Here is a 15000-nt window from a genome sequence, read left to right as displayed (position 1 = left end):
CACTTTAGGATTAACAAATATATATATGTATATGTATAACACACGGAAAATAGCACGGCTAGGCATTGCACCCATCCTACATAGAGCACTCTCAATACAGTAAAAATAACCACACCGAAACAAACCACTGCACATGCCCAAGGTATACACAGCTGGCCTCAGGAGTGCAGTAAAAGCACACACTAAAACTGAGACTACTGCATATTAATATAACTTGGAACTGCACACGCGTTTAAGGCAGTGCTGCGTCTCTAAGCTGTTGGGAGGAGATGAGATGTGACATGAATAACCCAAGGAAAGAAAGAATAAGGATGATGATGGGGTTGACGATGATGACGACGATGATGATGATATTTTTGTAAGATAGGCACCTGTTAAATTCTGATGAAGACGATGATGTTAGTGGTTCTCTATACATATAACTAGTCATCGTTAATTGCTTTTTATGGTAATATATCAATTAGTAGATTATTTATGAGTTAAAAGAAGAAAGAGAAAAGCTAAGCAAACTCAGAAAGCATGATAGATATTTCCCTCTCCTGCTTTTTACACTCTTCCTGTTACTCTGTGTGTGTGTATATATACATGTATATATAATTATATATATATATATATATATATATATATATATATATATATATATAAATAATTTCATATATATATATATATATATAATTTCATATATATATATATATATAATTTTTTATATATATATATAATTTTATACATATACATATATATTGTATAATTTTATACATATATATATATGTATATATATATATATATATATATATATATATATATATATAATTTTTTATGTATATATATAATTTTATACATATATATATGTATATATATATATATATATATATATATATATATATATATGTATATATATATATATATATATATATATATATATATATATATATATATATATATATATATATATATATAATTCATATATATATATATAATTTTATATATATACATATATATTATATATATAATTTTATACATATATATGTGTATATATATATATATATATATATATATATATATATACGCACACACACACACACACACACACACACACACACACACACACACACACATATATATATACACACAGACATGGATACAGATGCATGTATGTAGATATTTATTATTATTATTATTATTATTATTATTATTATTATTATTATTATTAATTTGAGCAAATACCTGTGTAATTAGGACACTATTGGTTGGTTCTGCTGGATCCAGATGACTGAAGCAGTTTGTGGAATGAGATGTAAACAATTCTAGATTACGATGTGTGTATGTCGGGGCCTGTATGCATGGAATCATATATAAACATGTTTGGTTAAGCTATGCATAACACACAGTACAGCTGAGACCAAATAGTTAATTATTTCTAGTCTTATTTATAACATATCATATTATTCATTTATTCCTTAACCTGGTAATGTAGAGGATAGGAAAGTTTGAACTTGTTGTGAAATGAGTTTGGGAGAGCAGCGATTCTCTTGACTAGAAACTATAGCTCAGTGCAGTGGAAATGGAGAAAATAGAGAGACAAGATGGGACAATGGGATTGTGCCTAGAATGACGAGGGAGGACTTGAGCTTTTTGGCCATGCTGATGGTCATCTTCAAGAAGTATTGACCAAGGGAGGAAAAATTTTGTTTGAGAAAGGGTTGTGTTAGTATATGTCCTTATGCAACTATTGTATAATTTACACAAAAAATATCAAAAATGATAGAAAAAACAAGATTTTGAAGATGACTATTAAATAGATTCTCAATATATATATATATATATATATATATATATATATATAGATGGAAATATATGTGTGTATGTATATATTTATGAATGTTTGTATGTATATATATATATATATATATATATATATAAATATGTAAATGTATATACATATGTATGTATATATGCATATAACACACACAACATATACATTACATTTATATAAATATATATATATATATATATACATATATATATATACACACATATAGAAACACATAAATATATATTTATATATAGGTTTATATATATATACATACTTACATACATACATATATATATATATATATACATATAGATATATGTTTGTTTGTGTGTGTGTAATATATATATATATATATGTGGGAAGAAAGATATGTGAATATAATACATATATACATGTTTTGCATATATACATACATATATATATATATATATATACATATATATATATATATATATATATGCACACATATATAGACATGCGCACATGCATGCATGAATTGTAACCAATTCATGCATGGAAAATTTTACTGTGAATAATGAAAATTTTGGAAACCATTTTTTCTTTAATATTATCAAATTGCTTGTTCAATTGTTTATATTTGGTTTTACTTTTCAAAATATTTGTTTTCTCCTTAGCATTATTCAAATTATTATTATTATTATTATTATTATTATTATTATTATTATTATTATTATTATAGTAGAAATGAAAGAAAAATTAAGAAAGAATTCACAGAAGTGAAAGAGAAAAAAAAGAAAAAAAAAGCTCTGGAGACTTTATCCCCCCCCCTCTTCCCATCCCGTTGTTACTTGTTTTAGTGAATGAGTGTGTGTGTGCTTGTATGCATCACTGAATTTGTATGCATATCTATTTATACATTTGTATGTGTATAAATACATGCGTATATATATATATATATATATACACAGCATACAAACACATACATGCACACAATCACAATGTATGCATGTACATCAAATTTATTATCCACGTGTCTTGTTAAAAACTCTAACCTGTCTAACCAGACATTTTTTGTACCTGTTCATGTTGTTGTTGTTGTTGTTATCGTTTGTTTCATGATTAATCTTCTTCATTTTGTTTATATTTAAATAAAGGAGACAAGCTGGGTGTTTTTACATTTATTATTATTTTTATTTTTATTGATCATCGTATGAAAAACCTGCAGACTTTCAGAAGAGCTGCCCCACACAAGTTGCAGTTTGCTCCGTTCTGGTCGTGATTTTTTTTTCCCAATTCTTCTCTATCACACAGTGCCGACCAATGAGGGAAGGCTTCTTTTAAAAAGAAAAAGATTATTTTTAATCCATGTTGTTTTAAACATCTGTCCCTGCTGCCCCGATTGCATCTTCTGAACAACAACCACCACTAAAATGATATTTTATTTTCTTTCCCATATTCCACGTAAAATACACAATTTCGAGCGTGGCCGGTGCCAGTACCTCCTGACTGGCCCTCATGCCAGTGGCACGTAAAAGCGCCCACTACACTCTCGGAGTGGTTGGCATTAGGAAGGGCATCCAGCTGTAGAAACTCTGCCAAATCAGATTGGAGCCTGGTGTAGCCATCTGGTTCACCAGTCCTCAGTCAAATCGTCCAACCCATGCTAGCATGGAAAGCGGACGTTAAACGATGATGATGATTCCACATTCTGAAATACCTGTAATTTGCAATAAAGAAATTTAAACCCCCCCCCCCCTCACCCCATCTTGGGCCCCTCTTCATTGTACTTTACATGATGAAAATTAAACACTTACCACAAGTGGATGTGTGATAAACGGAATTTTGAAAGACATGTCTATAAATACAATAATTTCAGTCGTTTTAAATGTAAAAAAGAATATTTTTTAATTGAAGAGAAGTAGAATAGGATCAAAAATATCTCTCAGTTTCTGCTCTCTTTATCATACCAAACAGTTTGTCACTGCAGCACGTTCTCTGCGTAAAACAGTTTATTTCTATTAATTTTTGTCTGGTGTGGGAGATGATAAAATTGGTATGTAAAATTAAATTTGATAGGATTTATATCAATGCAAATAAAATGTGTTGATATCATCTTGTTTTTCTTTTCATTTTTATGTTGTATAGAAAAAGGATAAAATTTTAAAAATTCATTTTAATCTTCTTGAAAGATGCGCTGAAATGAGGATGGGTTAAAAAAATATTTGCAAATTACAAGGGCTTCAGAATTGGAATAAAAGAAAATTACAAATATAACAACAAAAAAAGAATAAAATAAAATAGAATACTGTATGATGAGAGGAGTCAATACAGATGTTTAAAAAAAACATGGATTAAAAACAATTTTTAAAAGAAGTTTCCTCTCCACCATCGTTTTTTAATTGGAAAAATTCTGAACAAACCAGAGAAATTGCAACTTATGTGGGACAATTATTGCAAAAGTCTGCTGAAAATCCATGAAGGTTTCTTCATATTCCATGCAACACAAAGGTTGAAGATATTTCTTTGTTGGTGAGGAATGCATGAAACTTGTTAAAAAAATAACAGTATTTATTGAAAATATCTTAACAGTATTTACAGATCCTAGGTTTGCTATTTTCAGGAATGGACCCACAGTTTGTTTTAAGGTGTTGGAAAAGAAAATTAAATGTGTCTATTTTGGGGAAAATCTTACAGGTTACCAAATTCTATGTGAAAATGCTCTCTTAAATTTGACAAACCTTTACTTATATTCTAATTACATTTCACAAATGTTTGTAATATTCTGAACCAGAATCAGGATATAACTATTTATAATAAATTAGAAAAAAACACTTGCTAATGCTAAAAACAATGCAAAAATGAAACAATACAAAAGTCAAAACAGAACAACAGTTGAAATATTAAGTGAAATTTTTAAGGCAGTGAGCTGGCCGAATGGTTAGCACGCCGGGCGAAATGCTTGGCGGTATTTCATCCGTTTTTATGGTCTGAGTTCAAATTCCGCCGAGGTCTACTTTGCTTTTCATCCTTTCAGGGTCGATAAATTAAGTACCAGTTGCATACTGAGGTCGATCTAACCGGCTGGCGCCCTCCCCCAAAATATCAGGCCTTGTGCCTAGAGTAGAAAAGAATATTATGAGAAATTTTTATTTCTTTGATATTTCGAGGTTAGGTCTGTTTGATGAGGAAACATGGAGAAATGGTAAAGAGAATAAAACTATCCATGTTCCTCAGACATGTAGAAGAGGGCAGTGACATGCACAAATTGGTGGTTTTATAATAGCGTTGTTGGCACTCCGTCGCTTACGACGTCGAGGGTTCCAGTTGATCCGATCAATGGAACAGCCTGCTCGTGAAATTAACGTGCAAGTGGCTAAGCACTCCACAGACACGTGTACCCTTAACGTAGTTCTCGGGGAGATTCAGCGTGACACAGTGTGACAAGGCTGACCCTTTGAATTACAGGCACAACAGAAACAGGAAGTAAGAGTGAGAGAAAGTTGTGGTGAAAGAGTACAGCAGGGTTCGCCACCATCCCCTGCCGGAGCCTCGTGGAGCTTTAGGTGTTTTCGCTCAATAAACACTCACAACGCCCGGTCTGGGAATCGAAACCGCGATCCTATGACCACGAATCCGCTGCTCTAACCACTGGGCCGTGGTGCCTCCTTTACAATAGTAACCAGTCTTCTTTTGTGTAGTTCTTGTGTCGTTTAACTCTCTTTTCTTCATCTTTTCAATGAAGACAGCTTCCTTCATTCCAAGATGGCCTTAGTTGCATTGCATGGCTTTGGTGGGTCCACTGGTTTTGATTCAATTTAATATCACAACGCTTTCCCCAATGCTTCACCCAAACTACTCTATCATAACAGTATATATTTTTATAGATTCTGACAGACGTTCAGTTTTATTTTCTTGTTATAGTTTACAGATATTTGTTACATTCTGAAACAGAATCAGAATATAACAGTAAGTCTGTAGGCTGGAAATATTCGAAGGCTGCCTGTAGGATTTGAACCCACATCTGTAAACCATTCTACCAAAGCAGTCTTTAACATGTGTGTATTTACATCAGCTCAACTTATCACCAGATACAAAGAAATTGACTCGAAAGAGGACAATTTCAGATTGAATGGTTAATGTGTTCAATGGTGGTGGTCATCTGGTATGGATGGATATGGTCGATGAATATTGCTGTGGAATCAGCTACTCCATCAGCTACTGCAAGTAACAATGAGTATTACTACTACTATATAAAAAACAACACAAATTTGAAGGCACTTAGTTGCTGTTTCTAGCATGAAGTTAATTTTTATAAATGCTTCTTAAGTGTTTTTCAGTTTTTGCATGAAAAACGAAATGAATTTCAAGCCAGTTTCTATCTCTAGCATAAAGTTTGACTGCATATCGAAAAACATTCTTAGAAGTACTTCTTAAAGTGTCCTTCAGTGTTGTATGAAAAACAAGGTAAATTTTAGAGAAACTGGCTCTTATTTCCAGCATGATGTGAAATCACCTCTGGGAAAATTCTGATAAATACTTCTCTAATACCGAGATTCTTTAATTATTGAAATTATGAACTCAACAGTAAATGTGTAATTGATCATTAGATAAATTACTTATTAGCTTAAAGACAACCTATATCACAGAAATGTGGAGGTGCGTGGCTTAGTGGTTAGGGTGTCAGCACCATGATCGTAAGTTTGTTGTTTCGATTCCTGGACCGGGCGACGCGTTGTGTTCTTGAGCAAAACACTTCATTTCACGTTGCTCCAGTCCACTCTGCTGGCAAAAATGAGTAACACTGCGATGGACTGGCGCCCTGTCCAGCTGGGGAACACATACGCCATTGAAACCGGGAAACCGGGCCCATGAGCCTGGCTAGGCTTTAAAAGGGCGCATTTATTTTTTTATTATATTACAGAAATAGGAGTGGAGCAATACAGTAATATATGTTGTTACTGTTGTATTTCAAGTCCAATTAATTAAAAAGGAAGTTGGAACCTGTACACATCAAGAAAGCTCTACATCTTGACACTGGTATAGCTGTGTGGTTAAGAAGCTCTTTTTGCAAACCAGGTGGTTTTCGGTTCAATCTCACTGTTGCTGCATCACCAGCAAGTGTCTCCTACTCAAGTCCTTGGCCGATCAAAGCCTCGTTAGTGAATTTCCTTGATGGAAACGGTGCAGTCATTATAGCCATAGATATGCATGTGTATGTGTGTGTGTGTGTGTGTGTGTGAGAGAGAGAGAGAGAGAGCCAATATGCTTGAGAGCAGGGTGGCGAGGTGGCAGAATCGTTAGCACGCCGGGTGGAATGCACAGCGGTATTTGGTCTACCGTTACTTTCTGAGTTCAAATTCCACCGAGGTCGATTTTGCCTTTCATACTTTCGGAGTCGATAAAATAAGTAGTAGTTAATCACTGGGGTCAATATAATCGACTAAATCCTTTTGTCTGTCCTTGTTTCTCCCCTCTATGTTTAGCCCCTGTGGGCAATAAAGAAATGAAAGAATATGGGTTTGTGAAAAAGGGATCGATATGATAAATATCTGACTCAAATAATTAGTACTGGGATCAATTTGTTTAACTAAATTATTCAGGGCAGTGCTACAGCATGGCAACTGTCCAGTGGTTAAAACATAAAAAATACATGTTACCTACTCTGTTTACTCTAAAACATTTATGTATCCTAAAAGTGACCCCTAACTTAATCAAACTATATCCGTCAACTGCCACACCCTGTCTCATTTAACAGCAAAGAAGCCTTAAACCGTAACTACAAACCCTTCACATATAAATTAAAAAAGAAAACCCTTTAACCCTCGTGTGTCGGGCTCAGCTGTATATTATTACGAATTATTGTTGACTCATTAATGTTTCTCATTATAAACCCAATAATAAAATCTAGATGAAATGATGACAAAAGAAGTGGTGGCCACCGATGCAACTATGACTATATATATATATATATATATATATATATATATATATATATATATATATATATATATATATAATTTATATTATTATATGACTGAACGCCGAGCATCTTCTTCCAAGTAAGTTTTATCTTAATAATTCTGATGCACATTCTATACGATCTTTTTACTCTTTCGTTTTTCTCTCTCTTATTCTTTTACCTCCTCTTCTCCCACTATTTTCCTATTACTCTGTCACTCTCTACCTCACTCCCCCTCCCTTGCTCACGTGGCCCCAACGTGACCATCGGACATCTTTCTTTCTCTCCGTTGTAGCTGGAACAAGGAAGACGTGCGCCTATTCTTTTTAAATTTTCTGACACCTCTCGGCGGACGCATAGCTCGCCGCTGTTCGGAAAGGATCGATGGGTCACGCTTTCGCGGTCCGTATTCGTACTGAAAATCGAGATCGAGCGAGTTTTTGCACTTTTGCTCGACGTGTGGTTTCCGTCCACGCTGAGCTCGCCTTGGGAGACGTGCGTTACCGTTTGACAGATGTACCGCCCCAATCAAACTCTCCGACCGACACTGTTCTCGACTAAGGGTCGCACATCGGCTTCGTCGACGCCCGCAAAGGCGCTCGACATGCACCGCGCGCTTCGCACCGATCCCTTATATATATATATGTATATATATATATATATATATATATATATATCATTTGAATCAACCCTCATCTGCGTGTGTATAGATCATGGTGTACCTATCCCCCTAGAACGTGTGGATACATAGATATGCAACTGTGTATGTTTGTGTGTACCGTGATGGCGTGATGGATTCGAGAGTTTCACTTATTTACGAGTTCGTTTCTTAATTTCACCGGAGTATAAATGCCTATAATGGTGACACTTTAAAAAAATAAAGGAAATAAAAAAAATAATAAAAAAATTGAACTTCCATATTTCCTGATAAGTAAGTAGTCATATTATTTATATGACGAACTACAGTACGTTTGAATCGCCTGCCATCATTGAAAGACGTTGAAAAGACTTCTCAAATTCTATGCAATATTTTCTATAAGTATTTCATTTTGCTCACTTTTTCATAATCATGATTATTATTTGAATAACCGTTCATTCAGTCATATGGTTTGGCGTAGACATCGATGACATCTACATTTAGCTGTCATCTCACAAAGCTTAATTACAAAGCTTAATTACAAAGCTTAATTAACTTCAATTAAAAAGCATGAGTAAGCAACGCACTGTAAACCACACTTCTATTTTTTCGAAAAAATTTATATAAGCACCACATAAACCTCCCTTTCAGCCACGATTTCCCAGTTGTTTCCCTTCATAATCGCTTCAGGGGAAATAACAAAATAAAATTATCTCCCTTAATATAAGAAATTATCTCCCTTAATATAAGAAATTATCTCCCTTAATATAAGAAATTATCTCCCTTAATATAAGAAATTACTTCCCGTCATAGGCTAATATTATTTTCCTAATATGACGTTCTTTGATCGTTTATTGCATAAGTTCTCAAAGTGGGCGCTACTGCCCCCTGGTGGACGTTGAGAAGGTCCAGGTGGGCGCTGGTGCCTAAGGGGGTGGTAGAGAAAAAGGGGTCGTTGGGAGAAAGGCAGTGAATTGGAGGACGCTATGAATTTATCACAATATTATAGTATTATATATATCAAATATCAAATGATTCATAGTATATATAAATTAGTAAAATATAAAATATTTATTTATACATGAAAATAGGGGGTGGGGCGCTGAGGGTATTATGTGGCCACGAGGGAGCGGTGACCCCTGTGGTATGACGTCAGTGTCTGGGGAGGCTGACCGGAAGGGCGAGTTGACCGGAAGGTGAAAAAGGGCAGAGGGAGCCTCGATCGGGATTCGTGCCCTTTTCGAACGGGGTTGTGGTCAGGACAAGACGTGTTAAGCGACGGCCTAGGTTTGGGAGAAGCAGCTGCTATTCCTGGTGTTCTTTGGGTCGGGGCAAGCTTCAAGGATTGGATACCGCAAGACAGACTCGCAGTCGAGGAAAGGAAAACCGAGGTAAGGCGATTACATCTACTCGTACGCACACACCACAAGCTATTTCGGCGCCACGTGCAGAAATTCGCCGCGATGGCAGCCACCAAGATTAGGATCGCTAGCGATGTGATCAGGTCTTTTAATGGCGAAGGAGATGTGATGGCTTGGATACGAAAAATTAGGCCCGTTGCCAAGCTGCAAGGAATAAGTGATGTGGCGAGTCTCATGGCTCTATACTTGGAAGGGAGCGCCCTGACCCTCTACCTAGAAATGGACGAGGAAGAAAGATTAAGTGCAGAGAACGTCGAACGGAGGTTGAGGGAAGCGTATACGGAGAGCGAGTACACTGCGTTCGTAAAACTAGGAACGATTAGATGGGGGGGGGGGAGAACAGGTGGATGAGTACGCGGCGGAAGTGCGAAGACTGGCCACGCTGGCTGGGTTTACGGGAGAAGGCCTGGACAGAGCGGCGCGGCTGGCGTTTGTAAATGGATTCCCCGACGACGTAGGGATCCGATTACAGCAGTTGCCTGGCGGGAGAAAGATGGCGCTCAGCAAGCTAGTAGCGCAAGCTCACGTGTTGACACAGCACGTCGGACGGAAGCCGATAGCGATGGCGGCGACAGAGGCGCGTTCCGACAGACGACAGCCTGAGAACGGCGTGAGGAAGCCTACCGAGCAACGACAGCGGCCGTTCTCGGGCCGGTGTTTCAAATGTCAGGGGCCGCACATGGCGAGGGAATGCGCCGAATCGGGGCCCGTCTGCTATCGATGCAGGAAGACTGGGCACATCGCCCGTGATTGCGACCAGGGAAACGACCGTGGGGAAGTTGCTGCCTCTCAAACTTTCCCCGCAACCAAGTAGAGGCGCTACCCGTGGTCGAAGTCGAGGTCGAGGGGAAGAAGTTCAAGGCCCTCGTGGACACGGGTTGCACGACTACCCTCGTGACGCCAAGGGTGGCGAAGAAATGGGATGGGACGAGTAGCGTCCGGGCGGTCGACGGTAGAGAGATCCGTTGCAGGGGCAGCTCCAGTCTGGAGATAGCGTTACCGAGCTCGGCGCTGAGGCTACGGGTGATCGTGATCGACTATGTGATAGACGGGGTTGATGTCGTGTTGGGGATGGACGCCAACAACCGTCTTGGTGGCGTTAGGATTGCAGGAGATGAGGTCACGTTCGGAAGCGTGGGGGCATCGTGCGCCGTGAGTCGGGACCGTCGAGGACCCGCAGAGCCCCGTCGAGGACAGCGCCGCTTACACCATCGAAGACAAAGATTTTCAGGCGGCGTTTGATGGTCGGAGGTGGACGATAGCGTGGCGATGGAAGGACGAGCCCCCACTACTAAAGAACAGGGTGAGCTGCTACCAGCATACGTTGAAAGGTCACGCCGACGTCGAGTTCGACGAGGAGGTAGAGAGATAGATCAAGGAAGGAGTCCTTGTCCCGTGGAAAGAGGAGGTGGTGAGTGGAGTGCTGCCTCTGATGGCGGTGGTGCAGCCGACGAAAGGAAAAGTCAGACCGGTGCTGGACTTTAGGGAACTGAACGACCATATATCGTGCCACACGGGAGGCGAGGCAACGGACGTTTGCGGTGAGACGTTACGTGTGTGGAGACAGTCGACCAAGGCAGCGACTATCGTCGACTTGAAGTCGGTATATTTGCAGCTCCGTGTGAGTGACAAGCTGTGGCGATACCAGCTGGTGCGGTACAAGGGCCGGACATACTGTTTAACAAGGCTGGGTTTCGAGCTGAATTCCGCTCCGAAAATTATGGCGATGGTGCTCAAGTCCGTCCTAGGGAAAGAGGAGAAGATAAGGAAGGCCACCAGTTCCTACATCGACGACATTTTGGTTGACGAGACTGTAGTCCCGGCCACCGAGGTAGTGAGACACCTGGAGAGTTTCGGGCTGATTGCGAAGCCGCCTGAGTCGATGGTGGGAGGAGCTGCGCTGGGGCTGAAGCTACAAAAAGACAGGTCGGGCGAGCTGGTGTTCCGGAGAGGAAACGAGATCCCAGAGCTGAGTTCCAGCGTCAGCAGGAGAGAGTTGTTCTCGGTTTGTGGGAAGTTGATCGGACACCATCCGATCGCTCGTTGGTTGCGCATTGCATGTAGTTACATCAAGAGACGAGCAGAGGGGGAGAGTTGGAGTGACAAGGTAGGAGAGGCGACGGTGGCGATGATGCGGGAAATCCTGGAGAGAACGAGAGCGGAAGACCCGGTCAGAGGAAACTGGTATGTGCCCAAGACGGAGTGCGGGACGGTTTGGTGTGATGCTAGCAGTATAGCGATAGGGGTTGTGTTGGAGATCGAAGGTGCTGAGGTGGAGGATGCGGCCTGGCTACGGAAAGCGGACGACTTCAACCACATCAATGTCGCCGAACTAGATGCGGTGCTGAAAGGGGTGAACTTGGCCCTGAGATGGGGACTGCGCTCGATCGAGATCCGGACGGATTCGGCCACCGTGGTCGGCTGGGTAGGAACGGTAATTACCAGCGAGAAGAGAGTCCGGACGAAAGGTGCCGCGGAGATGTTGGTGAAACGCCGCCTAGGAGTTCTGGGAGAGCTGATCGCCGAGTTCGGACTGAAGCTGAACGTGGTTTTCGTGCCTTCGGATAAAAAAACAGGGCCGACGCACTGACCAGGGTGAAAAGGGCGTGACTGGAGGAACCGGAGGAAGCAAGGAAAGGGATAGCGGCCGCGTGTCGGCTGGGCGACTCCGAACTGAAGGAGCTACATGCTATGCACCACTTGGGGGTGGATAGGACCCTGTATCTGGCGAAAATGGTTGATGCTGACGTCACTAGGAGAAACGTTAAGAAAGTGGTCGCGAAATGTGACAGATGCCAGTCCATTGACCCCGCCCCGGGTGGGCATGAGCAGGGGAACCTCTCAGTAGAGAAAGGGGGCACATTTCGCCCCTGGAAGCGGTCTACTGGTACAACATGTCTCCCCGATCCGGACAAGCGGAAGAGTCTGTGCCGCACAGAGCGGTGTTCAAATATGAATGGAGGCATCCCAGTAAGACGCCGGAGTTCTGCGAGGAAGTGAAGGGACCCGCCGGCGTGAAAGTAGGGGAGGAAGTTTGGGTCAAGCCGCCGAAGGCACGCTGCACATCACAATGGGGAAAGAGAACAGTGACAGCGGTCAATTCCAGAAACAATGTATCTGTGGATGGAATGCCGCGTCACGTGCTGGATCTGCTCAGGATAGCCACTTCGTCGGATGAAGAGTGCGATGTAAACGAGCCACCTAGCTTGAGAAGATCTCGACGTGTAGGGCGCCCGCCCGGTTGGATGGCAGACTTCGAATTGGAGTAGGAGTGAACGTGATCTTTAAGATCAGGGTGGCGTGTGGTATGACGTCAGTGTCTGGGGAGGCTGACCGGAAGGGCAAGTTGAACGGAAGGAGAAAAAGGGCAGAGGGAACCTCGATCGGGATTCGTGCCCTTTTCGAACGGGGTTGTGGTCAGGACAAGACGTGTTAAGCGACGGCCTAGGTTTGGGAGAGGCAGCTACTATTCCTGGTGTACTTTGGGTCGGGGCAAGCTTCAAGGATTGGATACCGCAAGACAGACTCGCAGTCGAGGAAAGGAAAACCGAGGTAAGGCGATTACATCTACTCGTACGCACACACCACAGCCCCAAAAGTTTGAGAACCTCTGAATTATTGCAAAACAGAATATAAAATCTTTCCATCAGAAAATCGTAATATTTTATTTACTGTGAAAATGTCAAAGACTCAGTCATGATGTTGGAAGGTAAAGGAACACCAGATCTTCTTTCATTCTTTTATTCTTTTACTTGTTTCAGTCATTTGACTGTGGCCATGCTGGAGCACCGCCTTTAGTCGAGCAAATCGACCCCAGGTCTTATTCTTTGTAAGCCTAGTGCTTATTCTATCGGTCTCTTTTGCCAAACCGCTAATTTACGGGTACGTAAACACACCAGCATTGGTTGTCAAGCAATGGTAGGGGGACTAACACACACACACATATACGACGGGCTTCTTTCCGTCTACCAAATCCACTCACAAGGAGAGATATTCAGTAGCAGCATTTTAAAGTAACGATCATTTGCCAGCCTAATGTGGCAGTCCCGTTTGGGGCGAATGCTACTGTGGTTTAGCCCTAGGAGACATCGTCTCCAGCTGGCTATACGACACAGATCGTGTGTCGTATAGACAGCTAGAGACGATGTCTCCTGAGGTTAGACAACAGTAGCATTCGTCCCAAGCGGGACTGCCACATTAGGCTGGCAAATGATCGTTACTTTAAAACATAAAATTTATAATTAAAAAATTTGTGGTGCTAATGAAGGTGTATGCTCATTAGGAAACGAAGGATGGTATTAAATATTTTAAACCCTAGATCAAAAAAAGTCAAAAGTAAATAAAAATAAATAAACAAATAAATTAGGGGCATATATTTACTAAGTTTAGGTACAGTGAAATTCTAAGGTTCAGGAATAAAGGACATACAGTGCTAATGGACAATAGGAAGTAGATATTAAATGAATTAGTGAAGAGGGCTGGGAAGATTGATTAATTGTGTGCATTTTATTAATTTGTGTATAGTTCCCAACCACAAAGGGAGAGGCCTAGCGGTGTTCTATTAATTCTTTTCTACTCTTGGCACAAGGCCCGAAATTTTTGGGGAGGGGTCCAGTCGATTAGATCAACCTCCAGTACTCACATGGTACTTAATTTGTCGACCCCGAAAAGATGAAAGGCAAAGTCGACCTCGGCGGAATTTGAACTCAGAACGTAAAGACAGACGAAATACCGCTAAGCATTTCGCCCGACGTGCTAACGTTTCTTATTTCTTTACTGCCCACAAGGGGCTAAACATAGAGGGGACAAACAAGAACAGACAAAGGGATTAAGTCGATTACATCGACCCCAGTGCGTAACTGGTACTTATTTAATGGACCCTGAAATGATGAACGGTAAAGTCGACCTCGGCGGATTTTGAACTCAGAGCGCAAAGACAGACGAAATACCAATTTCTTTATTGCCCACAGGGGGCTAAACATAGAATGGTACAAAACAACTGATTAGGATCAGTAATGCGAATGGTTTACATAAAATATGACTTTAAAAATTATATAAAATATAAAAAATCGAATGATATTAAACAGTACGTTAGACAACACAAATGAAGCGATGATCAGGCCACGCTCCGACCCCACAAGCCCCGATCTATCGCTGGCACTTTTTTTTTTTTCCTTTTTTTTTCTGACTATTCACACGGTTACTTGCA

The sequence above is a fragment of the Octopus bimaculoides genome, chromosome 28 (genome assembly GCF_046866305.1).
Source record: "Octopus bimaculoides isolate indiv1 chromosome 28, ASM4686630v1, whole genome shotgun sequence".
Classification (NCBI taxonomy): Eukaryota; Metazoa; Mollusca; class Cephalopoda; order Octopoda; family Octopodidae; genus Octopus; species Octopus bimaculoides.
Note: the sequence above shows the minus strand (reverse complement) of the source record.